This window comes from Microtus pennsylvanicus, chromosome 5, assembly GCF_037038515.1.
Source record: "Microtus pennsylvanicus isolate mMicPen1 chromosome 5, mMicPen1.hap1, whole genome shotgun sequence".
In the NCBI taxonomy this organism is placed as follows: Eukaryota; Metazoa; Chordata; class Mammalia; order Rodentia; family Cricetidae; genus Microtus; species Microtus pennsylvanicus.
Window position 1 is genome coordinate 37,846,759 of NC_134583.1, and position 23,651 is coordinate 37,870,409.

Sequence of the window (23,651 nt, forward strand, 5' to 3'; positions counted from 1 at the left end):
ACAAGATATCTGGTCCTTAAATATGTTCTCACATTCTGTAAGTTACCTGTATACACTGATGTTTTCTTTCCTACATAAATCATTTTGTGCTTGGTATCATAGCCCTATATTATGAATCTCTTCACATGGTACTTCTCGACATTGTACAATTTTATGTTTTATGCTCAAATGTTTTGTACTTTTTGACCTGGCTGACATACATGGTATAAGAAATGATTCAATTATAGGAAAGAAAACACAGGTTTTATATGTATTATTTTATTTTACATATATAATGTATATAATTAATTTGTACACAAAATCATCAGGTTAGTAACACAGCAGTGTGTTAAAAAGACCAGAATCAGATGAGATTGGGTGTTTTCAGGGTGGCCATTTGCTAAATATAACACCAGTAGTAGAGTCACTGAGAGCAACAATTAATAAATGGAAACTCCTAAACTGAGATGGTTCTGTAAGGCAAAGGGCACAGTCATTAAGGCAAAACAGAAGTCCACATAATGGCAAAAATATCTTCACCAACCCCACCTTGGAAAGAGGGCTGAACTCCAAAATATATAAAGAATTCAAGAATCTAGACATCAAAATACCAAATAATCCAATTTAAAAACGGGGTACAAATGAAAAGAGAGAATTCTCGAAAGAATTTCAAATGCAGAAAAGATACTTAAGGAATCTGATGGAGGAGGGTAATCTGTCTATCTGTTGTTTTCATTGGTTAATTAATAAAGAAACTGCTTGGCCTGATAGGTCAGAACATAGGTGGATGGAGTAGACAGAACAGAATTCTGGGAGAAAGAAGCAGATTCAGCAGACGCCATGCCTCTCCTCTCTGAGACAGATGCAGATTAAGATCTTTCCTGATAAGACACCACCTCATGGTGCTACACAGATTATTAGAAATGGGTTAATCAAGATATGAGAATTAGCCATTAAGAAGCTACAGATCACTGACCAAGCAGTGTTAAAAAGAATACAATTTGTGTGTTGTTATTTTGTATATAAAGCTAGCTATGCGGGAGCTGGGCAAGAACACAGCCCGCCACTCCTCACTACAGGAATTGCTCAACATATTTAGCCATCAGGAAAATGTATTCAAAATGACTCTAAGATACCATCTCACACTGGTCAGAATGGATAAAATCAAAATCATTTGTGCCAGTTCATGCTGGAGAGGGTGTGGAATAAAGGGAGCACTCCTCCATCATGGTTGCAGTGCAAACTTGTACTGCCACTTTGGAAATCAGTATGTCAGTTTCTTGGAAAGTTGGGATTCAATCTACTTCAAGGTCAAAAAATAAAACTCTTGGGTATGTATCCAAAGGATGCATACCCATACCAGAAGAAATTTGTTCAACTATGTTAATAGTAGCATTATTTGCAATAGCCAAAACTTGGAAACAAACAACCAAAGAATGGGAAAGAAAATATGGGACATTTGCTCTATGGAATGATGTTGGATTCCCCTCTGTGTGTTGTGAATACAATTGGTTAATCAAGGAATTGCTTTGGGCCTATAGTAGAGCTATAGGAGAACAGAGTTAAGTGGGGAAAACTAAACTGAATGCTGGGAGAAGAAAGGTAGAATTGGAAAGAAGCCATGGAGTCCTGGCCAGAAACAGACACTGGATGGAATTTTACCCAGTAAGCCCAGCATCGTGGAAATACATAGATTGCTAGAAATGGGTTAAATTAAGATGTAAGAGTTAGCAAATAAGAAGCTAGAGTTAATGGGTCAAGTAGTGTTTTAGATAATATAGTTTCTGTGTGATTATTTGGGGGTTGAGCAGCTGGAAACAGAAAAGCAGCCTCCATACAACAAATTGGTGCATGTTTAACATGGAAGACACTCTACTTGGAGCTTGTTTTCTTCTTGATAAAACTGGTCTTTGGGCAAGAACTGCAAATGCATTGACCACCGACAAAATGAACAATGTCTGAACAGGACAAGTAGAATACAACAAAAAAAGACTGTCGGATTTTTACCAAGACATGGTAAAATGCTTTTGAAAAAGTTCCTGCCTCTAAGAATGGTCTTTCTATTACTTTAGGCCTTAGCCAAAGTTGTTCCAACATTGCAAAGGAGACTTTGGGTGATTGCCCAGGTAGCAGTTGTCTCTGTCATTTGTTGCACATTTTGGAAATTGCTCGATTGCACTTCCTGCTTACTCAAGTAATATTTTCCTTCTTAGGTCTTCATTGAGGTTGAAGACTAGATAGTTACAGTTACTTTCTTTCATGTTTTGGCAAAGTTATTTATTATATAAGACTTAAACTCATTAGGATAGGATAATTATTGAAGCATTTATTACATGTTTCTTACTTGATATTATTTATTCTGGCTGTAATTCTAATTTTTATACCTGATATTTGCTCTTATTATATACAACTTTGTATTAGGTTTAGAACTCCCTTATTTAAACAAATGGGGGGAGATGCTGTAGGCATTTCTACTACCAGTAGCCTTTAAGTTACCCACACACTTGGACGTGGGCTTTTATACTATATATGCAGATGTAAAATACATGTCTGGCCTCTTTTCCAGATGCAGGATTTGGTTGCTGTTCCCCATTCTAGGAGAGGATTGTGATCTGTGAATGTACCCCTAAATAATAACCTGTTATTATACTTAATTCTTAACTGGTGTGGGATTTCTTTTTAGTATCCATCTTCAATGGAGAATTATGTAGTGGTTAAAAAATACAATGACATCTTGAAATTTGCAAGCAAATGAATGGAACTTTAAAAAAATATCCTGACTGAGATAATGAAGACTCAGAAAGAAATACACAGTATGTACTCACTCCTAAGTGGATATTAGATGTAAAACAAAGGATAACCAACCTATAGTCCATAACCCCAGAGAATCTGTATAACAAGGAATACCACAAGAGAGAGATCCATGGATCTCCCTGGCAGGGGAAAATAGACAAGGCTTCCTGCAAAAACTGGAAGCTGGAGGGGGATGGCAGAAGGGAGGGCAGAAGGAGATGGGGAGGAAAGTAGGAGAAGGGGAGGAGATCATGAAGGAATGGGATGATACAGATCAGAGAAGGACAGAGAGGGAGAACAAGGAAAGAGATCATGATTGAGGGAGCCATTATAGTGTTAGTGAGAAACCTGGAACTAGGGGAAATTCCCAGGAATCTACAAGTATAACCCCAGCTATGACCCTAAGCAGTAGTGGAGAAGGTGCCTAAATTAGCCTTCTCCTGTAATTAGATTAATGCCTACATGAATTATAATCATAGGATCTTTAGCAACTGATAAAAGCAGATTCAGAGATCCACAGCTAGGAACTGGACAGAGTTCTGAGTTCAGTTGTAGAGAGAAAGGAGTGATAATATGAGCAATGGGCTCAAGACCATCTTGGGGATATTCACAGAAATGTCTGAATGTCTGACATGAACTACTGGGAGCTTACTGACTTCAGACTTATAGCAGGGAAACTTGCATAGGAACGAATTAGGCCCTCTGAATGTAGGTGATGTTTGCATGACTTGGGAAATCTGTGGGACCACTGGCAGTGGGATCTGCATTTTTTCCTATTGCATGAGCTGGCTTTATGGAGCCTATTCTCTATGAAGAGATGCCTTGTTCAGGCTAGATACAGGGGAAGGGCCTTGGTCATACCTCAGAGTGATGTGGCAGACTTTGCTCACTCCCCATATAAACCTTTACCCTCCCTGATGCGTGAGTAGGGGTGGTAGTGTGAGGAAGAGGTGAGGGAAGCAGGAGTAACAAAAGGAGTGGGAACTGGGATTGGCAACTAAAATGAGAAAAGATTGTTTTAAAATAAATAAAAACATGAAAAAAGGATCACAATCCATGATAATATGAAGCTTACTCTGATTGAGCATTTCTGCTAATTATGAAGAAAAGCAGTTTGAAAATATTATAGACAAAATAATATATACAGCATTTTAAAATATACAGAGAAAAATATTTCTGAAATTCGGTACAGTTTTATAAAAATATTAAAATTAAACACAAGAAGAAATATTTTGTAAATTTGAGTCCCAAATGAAATCTCAATGCTAAAGCTTGGTAATCAGTGGCTTTTTGCTCTAATGTCATGAATTTCAACAGAACAATATGGGCAGAAGAAAAGAGAAACAAAGGAACTTTCAAAACAACAACAACTAAATGATCACTCTTTGCAAATGTCAGAAATATATATGTAGACATAGATATATATTATATGTACACACACACACACACACACATATATATATAATTTCTTTCAACAAAACTATTGGAAAAATGAACAAATTTAATCAGGGAATACAGAATCAGAATAGAAACATTAATTTTGATATCACACAATAATTAAATATCCAGAATAAAACTGTAAAGAGTAAATTCCTTATAATATAGATTAGAAAATATTAGAAAACACTTAGATAAATAAAATATTTCCACAACAAAAATTTTAAGGTATGTTTTATGTGCCTCACCTAGCTTTGATATAGGCGGAGAAGCTTGGTCCTTCCTCAATTTGTTGTGCCATTCTTTGTTGACACCCTTGAGAAGCCTTCCCCTTTCTGAAAGGAGATAGAGGAAGAGTAGATGGCAGAATAAAGAGGAGGCTTGGGAATAGAAGGGAAGAAAGAATTGAGGGGAATTACAATTGTAATGTAGAACAAATAAAAATGTTCAATTAATAAATAAATGAGAGCAATGAAAAGTATAAATTCACCGGGAAATAGTCTATATTTATAAATTAACAGAACATGAAGTGCGTGTTTGCATGTAATTTAAACCAATATGCTGATTTGATGTAACCCTTACCACTATTTAACAGGCAGTCCTTACACAAAGAGAAAACAGCTATTCATGACCATGAGAATTCTCACAGAAGCCTAAGAAGCCCAACTGGTTTTTAAAAAATCTGAAAGGTTTATATGATACTCAAAAACTTTAAAGTATATAACAAAAACAATATTCAAAGGTTATGTCTCTAATATCATAGTATAAATCAGATATACTACTACCATAGGGTTAATGAGATGGCACAAACATAAAGATATTGAACCCCACCATCCCTAAGGACATAAACTGGTAGTTAGGACACATCAGGAAATGTTTCTGAAGATGCACAAAATTGTCTAATAGATTTTCTTCTAGTTATGAATATATATTATGTTCCTATTTTCTACCTTTCCATTTTCTATATCCCTCTTTAGTCAATTACTTTTTACTGTAACTTCAACCTAATTTTTTATAGCATATGTACTAGGTACAACTTTTATCTCTCTATTTTTTATAGATTCAATCTTTATATATGAAATTTCCATTGATTTGGTACTCCTCTCTGAGTTTTGTTTTCCAAATCATTGGTTTCTCTTTCATCATTGTCTGTCTTACATTACACACCTGTTATGTTTAATTCTGATTATTTGACATATTATATCTACATCTAACTTAACCACTCATGCAGAATAATAAATATTGTATATCAACTACATAGGCATGAGAAACACGTAGGAGACTTGCAAAGTATAGTGTTGTGTGGGTCTGTAAGGAGAATGCTTCCATCACCTTCCAGAAAGTACTAATTAAAGAAAGAAAGATCAATCCTGAATGCAGGTGACAATATATCCAAACTAGTCAGAACTTAAGTGTTCTCTCTCTCTCTCACTCTCTCTCTCTCCATCTCTTCCATCTTTCAATCCACTCTGCTACAAGTTTTCATGATGTCAATTACTCTATAATATATATATATATATATATATATATATATATATATATATATATATATATTGGATTTTTGAGAAAGCATTTTTCTGTAGCTTTGGAGCCTGTCCTGGAACTAGCTCCTGTAGACCAGATTTGTCTCAAATTAACAGAGATCTGCCTCCCTCCGCCTCTGCCTCTCAAGTGCTGGGATTAAAGGCATGCACCACCACCGCCCAGCTAATTACTCTATTTTTTTTACAACTTCTTTGCCATAATGGTTAGAAATCTGAGTCAGTTAAATGAAACCTACCTCTCATATATACATGAATTTATGTATGTATAAGAGTTTATACACACACACATGCATACATACACATAAATATGTATACATATCTATACACCCACATGTGTATGTGAGTATACATATACATTCATCTATATACATGTGTATGTATGTGTATGTAATATATATATATATATATATATATATATGCAGCTATGAGAAATTATGAATAGAAACAAATTTATTTAAAATTTTACACATAGTTCACCTTGTCAAAATTTCAGTCTTTCCATATTGCAAATAGTATAGCAAATATTGAATATATTTTCTATTGTGTATCTTAGAAAGAAAATGTCCTTAATTCTTATTACATTTGTGAGTTTCTACTGTAGAAAATCTTAGTGTCTCTCTTAAATATTGTAAATAACTCATTTTTGTGTATTTGAACATGGAAATGATGAAGTGATAAGCAAAGAGAACCCACATCTATAATATGGCTCCCCTTGGATAGGATGAATGTTGTTAGCTATTAGGAATAATGTCTTTCAGATAAATATAAAAGAATAAATGATGCACAAACAGTCTTGCCACCATTTTTCTTAAAATTTTCTTTTATAATGCATATTTGGAACCATTTTCTCATGATATATGCAGTACAAATAAATTTAGACAATGGCTAATCTAGGTCTGCCCATTGTTTTGTAGTCTTTCAATCTTATTCACTGTAATGAAACTTTAATAATTTTATTTTTCCAGTAAGTTTTATGTTATTTAAAGAATAATTAATACAAATATATATTGAATCTTGAATACCTGTATGTAGATTTCATCACTAAAATCATCCAACAAATCATAAGATTCTTCTGTGTTGACAATCACTTATTTGAATTAACTGGACATTTTGTAGACTCTGTTTTGCCTCTTCATCATAAAATCTTAGAAAACTCAAAAACTATCTTTAGGTTTCTTTGAACGTTAAAGGACAGTAGCAAATATAATTATTACAAATATATTAATATATACTTTTAATCAACAGCTGAGTAGCAGCATGCTGAGATAATTACTTTTGGAACATGAAGACTGATTACATTTTTGAATTTACATATTCACTGAATCATAAAAAGAATTAGCATTTACTTTGCAGGTTTTTTAATTTATTTATTTATTAAAGATTTCTGCCTCCTCCCCGCCACCACCTCCCATTTCCCCCCCTCCCTCGATCAAGTCCCCCTCCCTCATCAGCCTGAAGAGCAATCAGGGTTTTCTGACCTGTGGGAAGTCCAAGGACCACCCACCTCCATCCAGGTCTAGTAAGGTGAGCATCTCAACTTCCTAATCTCCCACAAAGCCAGTACGTGCAGTAGTACTTTGCAGTTTTTAAACTTATATTTAGTTTTCAAAATCCAAACTACCCATTTTTTTCTGAAACAAACAATAAAAAAGTTCCTGGAAAATATAATTACTGATCATGTAAAATGATATGTAGATGTGGGATAAATTTAGATCATTCCAACTCATGTAATATTTTATTTAGTGCTTAATTCCAGTGAAACAGTGAGAATAACATAATATTCACTTGTTTTTGAAAAATTAATGTAGAGGTTGATAATTCAAATTTAAACAATACCTCTTATCAACTTGGCACACTATATCTACAAACATATTTGTTATATAGAAGGTAAGATGAACAAACCATATAATAGTGCTCGCATATAAAATTATCACAAAGAATGCTAATAAGATACAAGGCGGTAACTTTTTGTTGTTCAGAATGAAAAGGAAATCATCCATATCTGTCCTTCCTCCATCTTGACTATCCCATTCCCTCAAGTTCTCCCCAACTTTCCGCTTCTCCCCTTCTCTTCCCCTGCTCCCCTTTCTTCTTCCCCCACTTTCATGCTCCCAAATTTTGTCAGGCGATTCCAATTTTGTCTGTTTCCAATTTCCAGGTTTTCCTTTGGTTTCACTTTATTACTTAGCTTCTCCAGAATCATGAATTATAGGCTCAATGTCCTTTGCTTATGGCTAGTATTCACTTAGGAGTGAGTACATTCCATATTCATTTTTCTGGATCTGGTTTACCTCACTTAGGATAGTATTTTCTAATTCTACCCATTTGCATACAAAATTCAAGATGTCATTTTTTTACCTCTGAGTAGTATTCTAATATGTACATTGCCACACTTTCTTTATCCATTCTTTAGTTGAAGGGCATCTAGGTTGTTTCCAGGTTCTGGCTATTACAAATAATGCTGCTATGAACATAGTTAAACAAATACTTTTGTAATATGATTGAACATCTTTTGGGTATATTACCAAGAGTGGTATTGCTGGATCCTGAGGTAGGTTTATTCTGAGAAACTTCCACACTGCTTTCCAAAGTGTTTGTACAAGTTTGAATTCCCACCAACAATGGATGAGTGTTCCCCTTACTCCACATCCTCTCCAGCATAAGCTATCATTAGTATTTTTGATCATAGCCATTCTGACAGGCACAAATAGGTATCTCAGTTTTTTTTTTTAATTTCAATTTTCCTGATAGCTAAGGAAGTTGAACATTTTCTTATATATTTTTTGCCATTTGAAATTTTTATTGAGAATTCTCTGTTTCATTCAGTACACCATTTTTTTAAACTGGGTTATTTAGAAAGTGATTGAGGGAGCCATTATAGGGTTTGCAAGAAACCTGGCTCGAGAAACCTTCCAAAGAATCCACCAGGATGACCCCAGCTACAACCCTAAGCAATAGAGGAAAGGGTGATTAAATAGCCTTGTCCTGCAGTCAGAATGATGATTATCTTAAATATCACCATAGAATCTTCATTGAACAACAGATGGAAACAGAGGCAGAGACTCACATTGTAGCATTGGACTGAGCTCCCAAGGTCCAATTGAAGAATGGAAGGAGTGAGAGTATGAGGAAAGTAGTCAAGATCATGAGGGGTTCACCCACTGAGAGAGTTTGCCTGAGCTAATAGGAGTTCACCAACTTCATCTGGACTGGGAGTGAAAGAGCATGGGATTAAACCAGTCCCTCTGAATGTGGTTAACATTTGGGGCAAACTGTGGGGCCAAGGACAGTGGTACTGGAATTGGTCTCTAATGCATGTACTAGCTTTTTGGGCTCCTATTCTTTTTGGATGTATACCTTGCTCAACCTAGATGTAGAAGGGAGGGCTTTGGACTTTCCACAGGGAAGGGTGCATTGCCCTCTTTTAGGATTGGAGGTGGTGGGGGAAGAGGGGGTTAGGATGGGGAGGATGTGTGGACAGAATGGAAAGGGAGTGGGAGTAGGAAAGGGAGTGGGAATAAAATATAATAATAATAAAATGAAGAGGAAATCACCCAAAGCACACAATCTAGAACTGTAAATATGAGATTTACTGTAAATAAGACTTTCCCATAAAGAAAGATGAGCACAGCAAAATCCTGTGGAAAACAGTATGAAAACATACAATGCAGGAAAATGTTGTACAGCTGAGGTATTTTAAATTTTCCATATGTAATTTTTCAAATGTGTTGAATATATTTTATTTTAATTTATACATTTTTAAAATGTTTATGTATGTGAATTCAGGTTTATCTGAGAGACTGTCACATGTGTGCATGTGCTCACCAAGACCAGGCTAGGGTTCCAGCTCTAGTCACCTGATGCTGCTGCTGAGAGCTGAATTTTGCCTCTGGAATAGCAGGAACAGTTTTCACTTGAGTCATCTCACCAGCTTCCTCTCTGATTTTTTAAGCTTAAATTTGCTTTGTCTTTCTGGAATTTATTTCATGCATGTCATAACTAAAGCAAAGATTTGTGTTCAGTCAGAGTGGTAGATCATTTTGTAGCACAACAAATATGACATTTTTTTCTACCATGATGTAATATTTATATTAAGGATCCATAAATATATGGTTAAATTCTAATCTGTATTTAAATCTTATTAGCTATTCTTTTGTTAATATTTTCCCGATTGAAGATAGTTTATTAAACAAAATATATAAGAATTCTAATATCTGATAAAATATAATCAATGCAACCTCTTTCCAAAGATTTGAGGAATTTATTACATTACCATCTGAAAAATAATAAAATATGGAAAGTTATAAATATTTATTACTAGTAAATCTTAATTCTTTGCATTGAAACAATCAAGTAAAGCATAAGATTTGGATTTTAGTGACTAGTATTACCATAGTGCTATTCAATAGTCTTAAATCTCTATTAGAAATGTCCTCTATATGATGATATATGCAATACTTGTTTGGAGTAAAATGAAATTAGATTCTTCACTTTCTTTAGCCTGTGTGACTTTCAAATATATATATATCAGTGTTGCTTAGCTATTTATTTGTTTTAAACATTATTTTAAATTTGTGTACTTCAGTTGCTGTCTTAGGAAAAGTAGCAAATTTGTAAGCAAAAATTGTTTGTAAGCTAAGATAAAACTTAATTTGTATCTATGACCTATAATAAATATCATATAACTTATACAAAATTTCTGGTTAAATGGGAAAGCAACTCAATCTTACTAATTTCAGTTAAATACCACAGACTCTATATTAGTTAATAATTAGCATATTTATCAATTGTAGAAAATTTTCACCTAAAAAGCATCTGCTGGACTTATAGCTTTAATGTCACAACTCAGAAGCCAGAAGCAAGAAGATATGGTTTAATACTAAATTCTAGGGCATTCAAATATACATAGTATGAGCCTGTCTTAGAAAAATTTTGTATTGTCATATTAACTAACAGTGATTGTCAATTACACTGGAGAGACTGAAAACAAGACAGTCTGGTTATTGTTCCCTTTACAAAGATGAGTGCTTCAGAAATCCTCAGCTGATGTCAAAACCATAGAAGTTTGCTGGTTAGATATGGTTCTTGGTCTATGATCAAAATCCAAAAAAACTGATTCTGATATAATTCAAGGAATCAGGAACAAAGGGCTTTTGATTAATCTGCAAGTGAGGAGACCCATCAAGCAAGAGAAGACTAATCTTCTTTTCAAAATCTTGGCTGCTACCCCATTGTGCCTTCACATTCAGGGAGATTCTTCTTACACCAATTGAGAAAAACAGAACAATTCTTCAGGCAAGGCTATCTACTGGACTGACTATAATTCATGGATGGTTGACGTTAAATGTAATAGTATGAGTTATCAAAATTTTGTTCTGCATTTTTACCTAAAATATAAAAATATATTTTACTTTACATATACATTATTCACCTTGGGTTGTCTAAGGTATTTGTTTATTAAGTTATAGTACTGTTTTCAGTTATTTTTAGTTTTTTAGCATACAATATTAACATATTTTTAGCATACAATATTTCCCAGTTAAATATAAGCTCTTCCATGACAATAATGTAAAGTTCACTGAATTGACTGAATAAGTGAAATAAAAGGCAAACCAAGCAACCAGATAATGGGATAACAGAGTCTTTAAAGGGTGCCTATAAAGGTAGTATGAGAGTACGTCAGTTTGATATTGGCAAAAATTGGAAAATTTGATGTAGGGGACAGGAAAGAAAGACCAGTAATAGATAACGTGATGGTTCATTTTGTCTGTCTGACACAAAACTAGTCATATCTGGGGAGAGAGAATCTCAAGAGAAAAAAAATATTTCTATTAGATTGGCCTGCAGGCAAGTCTGCCTGGCACTGCCTTGATCCATAATTGATATGGGAGGGACAAGCTCATAACAGCTCATGACAACCTTGTGCCATTCCTAGGCAGATGATCCCAGGTTGTATAAAAAAGCAAGCTGAACAAGCTATGATGTAGAAGTAGAGGCTAAATAAACCTCCTCACCAAGTTGCTTTTAGTCACAGTATTTTATGATAGCAATAGAAAACTTAACTACAACAACTATGAATCAACTGGTCATTTGCAAAGGCTTAATACCCATGTGGTATAGAAAAAGTAATATTTTAAATAAATTCTTCTTAAATATGATATCATCATCGCCCTGGGCACCTGGGAGCCCCTCTAGGTTGAAGTCTCTTGTCAACCCTCAGATGGCTCCCTTAATTAAGATATGTGCTACCGAACTGCCAAGTCAGTTCCAGCAGAGAGCATGGCGAGCTAGGGTGTGCAGGCCTCTTCCTCCGGGCCCCCATGGACTCCAGCCCCCGCCGGGTGAGCCGGGGGGGCCGGGGGGGGGGGGGGGGGGGCGTTAGCAGCCTTGGTCTCCTTCCTGTGGACCCTAGGAGCCCGAGCCCTCACAGCCGCCGATCCGGCCGAGCTGTGATCCTGCAGCGCCCCTTTCCTGCCAACTAAGGGCCTCGATGGCGGTGCACTGCCTCCTCCATCCACTGGCCCCTGCTCTCCAGGGCCAGGCCCATGGAGAAGCCACAGCCACCCCTTCGAAGACATCTCTAGCTGTCGGCAAGCATGGCGTGATGGAAAGAATGGTGGCCACCAGAAGGGTCTGCGCAGGAACCCCTGGCCATCACTGGGAGAGGACCTGAAGGGGTTAATTCAGCTCCCTTTAGAGGGCGGGGTTTGCCTCAGGCGAATCCCTGCCAATAAAGGGTGCACGGAGAGGCGGCTTGCCCCTTTTGTTCCTCGCTACCTGTGCTACGCTGGAACTTTGGTTCAATAAGTTTAACAATAAACTGGTAAATATTCTTTGATATCTGCATTGCCTTTATTTTGTGCGGGTACAAGGACCGCCCTGTTAAGCCCTAGGACTTGGATGAACAGAGGCCTCGAAGGCCCTGGAGCAAGGTGAGCCGAGTCCAGCATAGCTGGAGGAACCATCGTAGGGCCGTGGGGTCCCTCTTCCACCCGAGAGAAGACAGGACATGACATCGCAAGCGGCCAGTCAGAAACGCTGGAAGATTTCCCCACCACAGTAGAAAGCCTTCAGAGTGGTCCTTCCCTCAGGAGGAGACCCCTGAACCCAAGGAACAGTAGAGACCACTGGCTGCAATTAGCAAGAGGTTTATTGGGTGTGCACAGGTACCTGTGGGCGGCAAAGTCTCTTTGGAAGACTTGTGCGCCCTCAGGCTGGGCAGGGGGTCTTTTATAAGGAAACCAGCGGGCGGAGCAGGCATACAGAAGTAGAAGCATGGTTACAGGAATCCCATTGGTCAGTTCGGATGGAGCGATGGGTTCACTTGGGGACAAGCTCCTCGGGACATGAAGATATGATAATAGCTGACTTGGCTCTATCTAGGGCACATGTAGTTTTTCCCATAACTGTCCGTTTCCCTCCTAGGCCTGGTGTCTAACCACAGATATCCTGTTTTGGCTGCCTAGGAGTACCAACTTTACCTTGAACTTACATTTGTTTGTGTGAAAGCTTTGCAAAATGGCATTACAGCGGCTAAGCTGGGGTCTTTCAATAATATGAAAAAGCTGCTCTCAACCCCCCCACCCACCCTTTTAGAAAGACCTTGGCTAAATCTGGACGTAGCTGTAGAGATTACCGGTGCAGGGTAGAAGTAGGAAATCACATGGGCGTACCAAGTTATCTTTAAACACCGTAGACTGTCTTCTAGAAGTGACTTTGAAGTGGAATTGTTTAGACCCCTGGAGAGACATTTGTCCTTGTTTATTCAGTAGGTTAGAGGACCCAGAGGGAGGAAGAAGAGGTCTGGAGCCAGATTGATCGTGTGAAGAAGACATCTTTTTTTTCCTGTTGTATTGTGTACACATTTTGTTCATTTCTCAACCCCCGCCCCCCGTTTGTGTGTGTGTGTCAATGCCGAGTGTTTTTTGGAACTATCTTTCTAGATGCTCTAAAGTGCCTGACATATTTTATAAGTAGTGGTAGAAAAACTACACATCATGTAAATACGTTTTTGTTAGGATTCATTTGAAATATTGTTTGGGGAGGCAGAACTAAACCATTCCCGAGTTGACCACATTGTGTTTGTGCCCCTGTTCCCAGGGGTAGGCAGAGCTCTGAGCCATTGTGCTCCATTGTGTTTGGCTTTGCCGTGTGCATAGCATATATAAAGGACAAAGGAGTCCTAATTTATGACATTTAGTCACTCCAGGTGTCAAAGAGGTCACCAATGTATGACAAAGTAGAGGTAGTAGAATACATTTTGTATTTTTTATGTTAAGGTTTTCTTTTTGTGTTAAAATTGTTTTAATTACTACTTTTGTTCCATGTGTGCTGTTTACTGGACTGCTGTGTCCACAGTGGACAACAGTCCTTACTTGGAACATCTGGTCTATCCAGATGTTTAGAAGTGCCCAACGTATGTTAAATGCAGAGGTAGTAAAATATCACTTTGTAAATATCTTTTTGCTAAAATTCATGAAACGCTGTCTTTTGGGAGTAGAATTATGGAGCCCTCTGTGAGCAGTACTGTCTGCACTTGCTCAGTGGTCTGGAGGAAGTAAATGGGAAGCAGCACGGTCATGTACTAGTGTGTTTATACGGGACCTTTTCAGATATCATTGCTATATATTTGCATTTTGTTTTGCTGTGTGTAGTCTGTATATAATGGACACATGCCTAAAATTTTCAGCTTCTCATCTCTAGATGGTAAAGAGGTTGCCAATGTATGGCAAAGTAGTAAAATTAGCACATTGTTAATTTGTAGGAAAGGTTGCTCTGTACATGATTTGGGGATATAAATTTGTTCAGCTATTTCTGAGCATTGCCTATGTCTCTATTTGTCTACTGGCTTGAAGGCAGAGAAGAGAGAAGAAAGTGGGTCAAAGCCCATTGCTTTGCATACAGTTTTATTTGCCAGTGTAGTGTGTATAGCAGATAAGTTCTTATATGAGATACCTGGTCTGTCTAGGTATTTTCAGTGTTTGATACATTTAAAAGTAGAAGTAGTAGAATAATACTTTATGTAAATAATTTTGAAAAACTGGAGATACTATGTTTAGAAGCAGAATTGCTAACCCACGTCTGAGAACAGTGCACAGGCTGGACTTGTCCAGTGGATTGAGGAGGTGGAGGGAAGGAACTGCAAAAAGATCCCATTAGTGTGCTAGACTTTTTTAGCTTCCCACCATCCTGTATGTTATATAAACTTAACTTTGCTACACTGTACATACTGTACATACTGGACAAAGGGGTCTTCATTTATGACACCAAGTTTCTAGGTATTAAATTGGTAGCAAATGCCAAAAGTAGAGTTAGTAAACTAACACCTTCTGTGTACTCAGTGTTAAAATTCACAGCAAGGTTGTCTTCTGAAGAGTTGTGAAAGTATCATCCAAGTGACAGGTGTCTGTGTCTTGTGATACAGGGGAGGGGCCGAAGAAAAAGGTCAGAGACCAGAATGCTCTCAGCAGAAGACAATTTGAGATCTAACCATTGTTACATGTGTGTGGTTTCCACACTACTGTGTATATAGGGGACAAATTTATGTCCTCATCTGAAATATCTAGTCCTTCTAGGTGTTTAGAAGTGCACAAAGTATGTTAAAGGTAGATGTAGTAAATAATACATGTTGTAGATTCTCCTGTTTAAACTCATGGGGAAATGCCGTCTTTTGGAAATGGAATGAAAAGATCACTTCTGAGCAATACAGACTCGTGCTAGATTGCCAGGGAGGAAGAAAGAAAATGTGTGAAGGCCTAATACTAATGTAAGTTTTGGTAATGCAAGATTAGTCATTGTCCCTTTTCTCTGTGCTTCTTATTTTGCAGTATATCATGTGCACAGAAGACGGATGAGTCAGATATGCAGCACCTAGTCTTCTAGAAGGGAAAGAGGCTGCCAGTACGTGACAGAGTAGAGTAGTGTTTGAAAGTTGTGTTAAAATTCATAGGAAAGAACTCTTAAAACCATGTAGGAAGTGAGGTTGTTATCTCCACGAAACCATGACAGATTCATAAACCTGACCCTTGGGTTAAAGAGAGGTGGGGAGGTTCTAGACCAGAGCGTTGCTCTCGGGTCTGTTAGGGATGCGCGGTTTATTCTCTGCCCCGCACTGTACATATTCTGGGAAAATGGAAGTGTTACTGGAAACATCTTGTCTTTAAACTTTTCAGTGCATAATAACTTGGTGTAGTTTGCACGCTTTTAATCCTAGGCTGAGGCAGGTAGATCTTGTAAGTCCCAGGCCAGCCAGGGCTACAAGCCGGGGCTTTGTCTCACACAGTAAGAAAATGTGCATAATGGACTGGTAGGTGGCTCAGCAGGTAAAGGCGCTTGCCACAAACTGGTGACCCGAATGTGATCTCCAGGATCCACATAAGAGGAAACTGATCCAAAATTGTCTTCTAACCTCCATACAAAGTGGCATGCATGTGCCTACACACATGCACTAATCCATAAATGTAAAAAAATGCGCACACGGTGAAAATAGAGGGTTAACAGCACCTTTTAAGGATTGTTATTTCATAGGAATGGTTACACTGGAATGGAACTGTTAGATGTGTTCTTTGAGCAGATGCTGTGCCCAGGTGGTGGAGGTGGGCAGGGGAAAGAAGAGTGCAGAGTAAGGTGCTGTGCCTGTTGGTTGGTTCCCGGTTGTCCTGCCATTGTCCCCGCGTGCATTTCCGTTAATGTTGCCAAGTATTAGAGGATAAGTCCCAGTGCCCAAAGGGTATTAGAAGTAGAACGGTCACTATACATGTCCTGCTAGCCTTATGGAAAGGCCGTCTTCTGAGGGTGCCCTTTGTCATACTTTCACCAGCATCATCCTGAACTGGAGTTGGACAAAGGAGAGGACAGATGAGGGAAGAGCTCTTGGCTAGGACCACCACATCTAGAAGACAATTTCAACTGTACCCAGGGATACATATATGCATTGCTGGGAAGATACTTGTGTTTATTGTGCACAAAGTTCATTAAACAACATCTGAACTTCATAAATGACCTAAAGGAGTGGATATGGTTAAAGGTATAGATTGACAGAAAAGGTTCCTCGTGAACATGGAATTGAGCCGTGTCTGGACATATTGCTAGGTTGACTGGAGGGACAGGCAGGCTCACAGGGCGAGGTCTGCAGCACTGCGCAGTTGAGATTGACATCCTGAGAACCCTTGCCGTAGGTGGATCTTCAGTGCTCATAGGAATACATTTATTGAGCAGGAACATGCCTTCACATTTTAGTGTATAGATCTGAAGATAAACTTAGGAATGCTGTGCTTAGTGTGCTCTGTTGCTTTGTGTTTCCCTGTAAGCTGAGCATTGAGGGAATGCAGAATTTTAATTGTAACTTCGCCAGTACTTCTATCTAAAGGCCTGCTGCCATTTTTGTCTTCTATGAAATTTTTGTTACCAAGGAAGACAGGATTACAGCTTTGTCTCATAGATTGAGATGGCGTGGTGTATTCTTGGTTATCAACATACTCATGTAGCGTGTGATTATTCACATCATGTAGATGGTGAATAATCACAATGTGGGGGCAAGCATGGTGCATACTGTGTTGTGGGGTTGGTGAAGATCTTCTCCCAGTCAGTAGGTTGCCTTTTTGTCTTAGTGACAGTGTCCTTTGCTTTACAGAAGCTTCTCAGTTTCAGTAGGTCCCATTTATTCAATCTTGACCTTAATGTCTGTGCTGCCTTGGGCAGCTGAGGCTAGGGAACATGAAATGACCCTATCCTATAGCCACACTGATGAATATCTTGCATATCACCATAGAACCTTCATCTGGTGATGGATGGAGATAGAGACAGAGACCCACACTGGAGCACCGGACTGAGCTCCCAAGGTCCCAATGAGGAGCAGAAGAAGGGAGAACATGAGCAAGGAAGTCAGGACCGTGAGGGGTGCACCCACCCACTGAGACAGTGGGGCTGATCTATTGGGAGCTCACCAAGGCCAGCTGGACTGGGACTAAAAAAGCATGGGATAAAACTGGACTCTCTGAACATGGCGGACAATGAGGGCTGGTGAGAAGCCAAGGACAATGGAACGGGGTTTTGATCCTACTTCAAGTTCTGGCTTTGTGGGAGGCTAGCCAGTTTGGATGCTCACCTTCTTAGACCTGGATAGAGGGGAGAGGAACCCTGACTGCTCGTTGTACTGGAGAGGGAGGGGGAGAGGAGTGGGAGGAGGGGAAGGGAAATGGGAGGCTGAGAGGAGGCAGAAATTTTTTTCAATAAAAAATAAAAAAATGATATCATCACATGAAAAAGTTTACATACAAGCCTTATGTGCAACAAGTATCAACTCAAACTAGAACAAAATATATAATCACTAAAAAAATAAAAACATGCATTATCATGTGTTTAGCACTGATTTTTTTTTAAGATATTGTATAAAATATAACTGCTGAAAGGCAGAATTTTCTTAGTTTTTACTTATATACTCTCTTTTATTAACAAGTATAGTTTGAGCAATTGCTTTAAGTCAGTCATGATCTGGGAAAAATCACTTACAGGAGAATCAAGAAATGTAGCCATAAAATGAGAATATACATTAGTAAAGAAACAGGACAATCATTATCCACAGCACCAAAAAATTTAGAGGCCATAATAATGTAAACATATTGAGTTTTAAATGAGCTAAAACATTCATTAACCAATAGATGCCTTAACGAGCATCATCCACAGGTGCAAAATAAGCATATGCCAAGGTTTCTTTGAAGTCATCCAGCCCTTGTGGCTCTTACAACCTTTATTCCCCATTTTCTATAATGATCACAGAGCCCTTTGTTCGTTCTGTGGTCAGAGAGACATTTCTGTGATGAATGCATGCGTGTGTGTGTGTGTGTGTGTGTGTTTGTACATAATTTAGCTCTGAGTATTCTGAAATCTCTTATTCTCTGTACCTTGGTTACTAGTTGGTCTCCTTGTTAATCATAACATACTAAAAACCCAAACACAGTTGTGTGTGTGTGTGTGTGTGTGTGTGTGTGTGTGTTCAAAGTTGAGAGATGCCATAGTGTTATGTTCTTCATGGAAGTAATCAACAACATTCTAGTTGGTATGAGTTCAATTTCATAGATTGCCACCATTGTTAGTCTTAGAATCTCTTACTAAAGAGATCCTAGATACTACAGAAAAATGCACTGTTATTACTCTACAAAATAATTATATAATAAAGGAAATCTTTATGACTTTTCATTATACTCATAGATTAAAACAATGGACAGAACAGAAATCACAATAATAATCTCTAAAATATTTACTAAATACCAAAATTAAAGTGAGAACCTTACAGTGAAGTTCCCAGAAAATGCCTTAACAAACTGAAAAGTATTTTCAATAGGAAGACATATTTTTATCAGGAATCCCCAAACAGGTTATTTTAAGAAGAGTCCAACTACAGATTTGTGACTATATTGCAAAACTGCATAGCCTGATTCAAATCATTGAAAATTATCAGATCAATTAAATACAAATTGAAGTATGTCAACCTGTAAATATTATTTTCTCAAAGTGTTAGCATCATGAAAGACAAGTAAAGATTTAAATAGTATTGTGGTCTAGGAGAAATTATAAAGAAATCATAAGTAAATTCAAAGATCCTAATTAGAATCCTGGAATAAATAAAAACTTTCATTCATAGAAAAATAATAATATGTAGTGAAATTTAAACTAACTCTAATGATAGTTTAGTTAAAAATATACCATAGTGTTTTATTTTGTTTGGAGTATTATGCTAGTGCACATAATATTTGGAGAAGTGTGCAAGGTATATGGTCAATTCTGAGACATATTTATAAACATATAGTGTAGCTTTAGTTAGCTCAGAGTTAACAAATAAGGAATAGATTTCTCATTTTTCATTGGCATATTAATATTATTGAGTTAGATTGTTCCATTAGGGGTTCAATTATTTTTACAGTATTTCTATAATTGTTTAATATTTTAACTTGGTGATTTATTGACATAAATAAACACTTTCGGAAATTGCATGTAGAAGAATTACCTGTTATAAAAGACTCTATATTCAATTTACTTGTATACATGTAGAAGGAGCTGCAGGCTGCGTCCCGCCACCCAGCTAGCTTTACACCCGAAATAATTACACAGAAACTGTATTCTTTTAAACACTGCTTGGCCCATTAGCTTCAGCCTCTTACTGGCTAACTCTCATATCTTGATTAACCCATTTCTATTAATGTGTGTAGCACCACAAGGTGGTGGTTTATCAGGAAGAATCTTAACCTGTGTCCATCTTGGAGAGGAGAGCTATAGCGTTTGTGTCTCACTTCCATTCTCCCCAGCATTCTGTTCTGTCTACTCCGTCTATCTAAGTTTCTGTCCTATCAAAGGGCCAAGGAAGTTTCTTTACTAACAAATGAAATAACACATAGACAGATGGCCCTCCTCCATCATATACATCATTGCACATTAAAAAGTCTTTAATGTATTAAACTACTGAATATATCAGCAATGTATTGAAAAATGGTGAAATATTTCAGAATAATTTTAGTAAAATATCTCATTTCCAAATAACTAATCAAGTTAACAATTTTAATTGGGGGTTTATAAACCCCGTTTCATTAGGTTTGATGTGGAATTCTGTGTATTCTGAAGATCTGAGAAATAGACATAATACAGTTCTGAATAAGATGTTAGTGGAAATACCTAATTAAAAGTTGAAAATATGTTCACATAAATTAACTTTTCTGTCTCAATTAAAATATGCATGTTCAATACAAATTACTATAATTAACTTTTTTTAGTTTTAAGTAAGCTTATAATGAGAATGAATTAATTTCTACAGATATATTTCAAAGTCATGCATTCCAAAATGTTAAATTATACTTTTTGTATGATACTGAATGAGGAAGTGTCATAGTATATTATTTATGTTGATAAATAAGGGGAAAATATCTAGTTACATACAATGTTTATTGACAAGTATAAAACATTACTTTCAATTTATTCTTTTTGTACATATAGTATCAAATAAACCAACATTTTGGAGATCATATATTAAATCATGTATCTTAATTTTTTTTAACTTGACTCCACAGGTATATTTTAAATTGGTTACAGCGATTTTCTATTTTATTCAATTTTTTGTAAGTTAATATAATGTAGAGAAATATATAGAAGGTAAACAAAAGAAAAAAATTGTAAACATTTAAGAATATAAGTTGTTTATTTCATCAGATATTCCTATTTAGTCAATTTGAAATTGAATTAAGAATTAATTTAGAACATTAAAGAGCATTTAATATTTTTCAATTATCATAGAGTTCATCACAATCATCAGTTTAACAGTGATGTAGCATTTTTATATAAAGGTTTAGACACTCGAACAGAAGAAGGAAGCTAAAAATAAATCCCACACTAGCTCAGATTTCAGTGTAATAAAGGGTTATTTATTTAGGGGTAGACTCACAGATCACAGTCCTCTGCTCAAATGGAAAACAGCAACCAAATCCAGCAGCTGAAAGAGAGAGAGAGAGAGAGAGAGAGAGAGAGAGAGAGAGAGAGAGAGAGCGCTTTACATCAGCTTTTAAAGTATAAAAGGTCATGCACAAGTGGGAGGGTAACTTAAAGGCTACTGGATAAAGGAATTCCTTACAACACCTCCTCCTTTTGTTTAAATAAGAGAGTTCTAAGCCCGAAGCAAAATTATATACAAAAAGAACAAATATCAGGTATAAAAATTAGAATTACAGCCAGCATAAATAATACCAAGTAGTTAACATGTGACAAATGTTTCAATAATTATCCTATCCTAAGGAATCTAAGTCTTGCATTATAAATCACTTGGCCAAGTCATGAGAGGAAAGTAACTATGACTATATAGTCTTCAACCCCATTGAAGACCTGAGCAGGGAAATAATATTACATGAGTAAGCAGAATGTGTAATCAAGCAACGTCCAAAATTTGCAACAAATGACAGATGCAACAAATGGCTACCTGGGCAATAACCAAAGTCTCATTTTGCAACTTTAGTGCAACCAACTTTGCCTAAGGCCTAGAGCAACTGACAGACCATTTTTAGAGGAAGGAAAAAAAACCCTAAAACTGCTTTACCCTGTCTTGGCAATATTTGACAGTTTTTTTTCCTGTTTTTCCTGTCTGGACATCATGCATTTTGTCAATGGTCAATACATGGGTAGTTCCTCACCCAAAGGCCAGTTTTGCCAAGTAGAAAACCTGCTACAAGAGGAGTGGATTTGGTCCTCTTTCGGTGCTGCCAGGAACAATTGTGTCTCAGGAGCAATCATGTCTTATACCATCAGAACCCTAAGTTATTTAAATGCCATATTCTACACCCTTTGAAGTGGTTGAAGATTACCTATATATGTAAAATACAATCTCTATGTATTTAAAAAACCTGATTTGTCTAACTATAAGTATGATAAATATGGGTGACTATTGACCTATAATTCTTAATACCAATAACTTAAAGAATAAGACTTCATATTGAACATTAAACAGTATTTAAACAACTGTGCACAAATGAAGACAATAACCTCAAAATGCAATCAATGTATAAGTATCTTGATCAGAGGTAGAAATATATATTGCAATATGATAAGCATATCCTAAAGTTGTATCAATACACAAAATGTCTTAAGCAAAGGTAGAAGCATGCATGCATACAATCTGACAAAATAACTTTACCTAGGTGTACAAATATTGTAGACAAAAATAGGAACTTATTCAATATAATTTAAACTTGTATCAATATACAAGAATCTAAACTAATGTAAATTGCCTATACATAATAGCTAACAAGTATTCACTCTATTACTATTATTATTGGTGTGAGTAAGCTCATACTACTCTATTATCCATACAATTTCCCTCATTTTTTCAATGATATCCTTAAGTCTATATAATTTTTACCCCAACCTCCAGTCTTATACCAATTATAATCAGTCCCTAATTGATGTCCCTAACCCTGAGGAGAAACTTTGTTGGGAGAGGAGATGTCATCTTCTATAATTAGTTCCAGCTGTCATGGCGGGTAATGTTCTTTCTATGGGATCATTTGAAATTAAAATTATGGTTAAGTTTCAAGATTACGTTCTGGTATAATTGCAAAAATCTCTGAGAATTCAGTGGGGTTTTTCTGAGGCTCCTAAATTGTTCATTATGGAACACTTAAATATTATTTATATAGACATGTATTCAATGAAAGGTATGATAGAGACAAAAATAGGTATGAAAAAAATTAATTTTTTTCTAATTTTTTCTCTCCCATACCAAACAGCTCCTGACATTAAAAAGAAACTGAATTTTTCTTTTAACAACATGCTGGGAATTAGAGAAGGATACAGCTGTTGTCCAACTTCAAATCCAGCTTTTCTCAGCTTGAAAGGAGGTCGGCAACCAAATTCAGCAGATGTGTGTGTGTGTGTGTGTGTGTGTGTGTGTGTGTGTGTGAGAGAGAGAGAGAGAGAGAGAGAGAGAGAGAGAGAGAGAGAGAGAGAGAGAGAGAATGTGTTTTATATGGGCATTTATAGTATAAAAGGCCATGACTGTTGTGAGGAGCGGACCGGGGTTGGGCTGCGTTCCTGCCACCCGGCTAGCTTTATACCCAAAATAATTACACGGAAACTGTATTCTTTTAATTCTTTTAAACACTGCTTGGCCCATTAGTCCCAGCCTCTTATTGGCTAGCTGTCATATATTGATCTAACCCATTTCTAATATTCTGTGTAGCACCACGAACTGGCTTACCAGGAAAGATCTTAACCTGCATCTGTCTGGAGTGGGAGAATCATGGCTACTCCTTGACTCAGCTTCTTTCTCCCAGCATTCTGTTCTGTTTACTCCACCATTTGACAGGGTTGGCCTATCAAATGGGCCTAGGCAGTTTTCTTTATTAGTTAACCAATGAAAGCAAC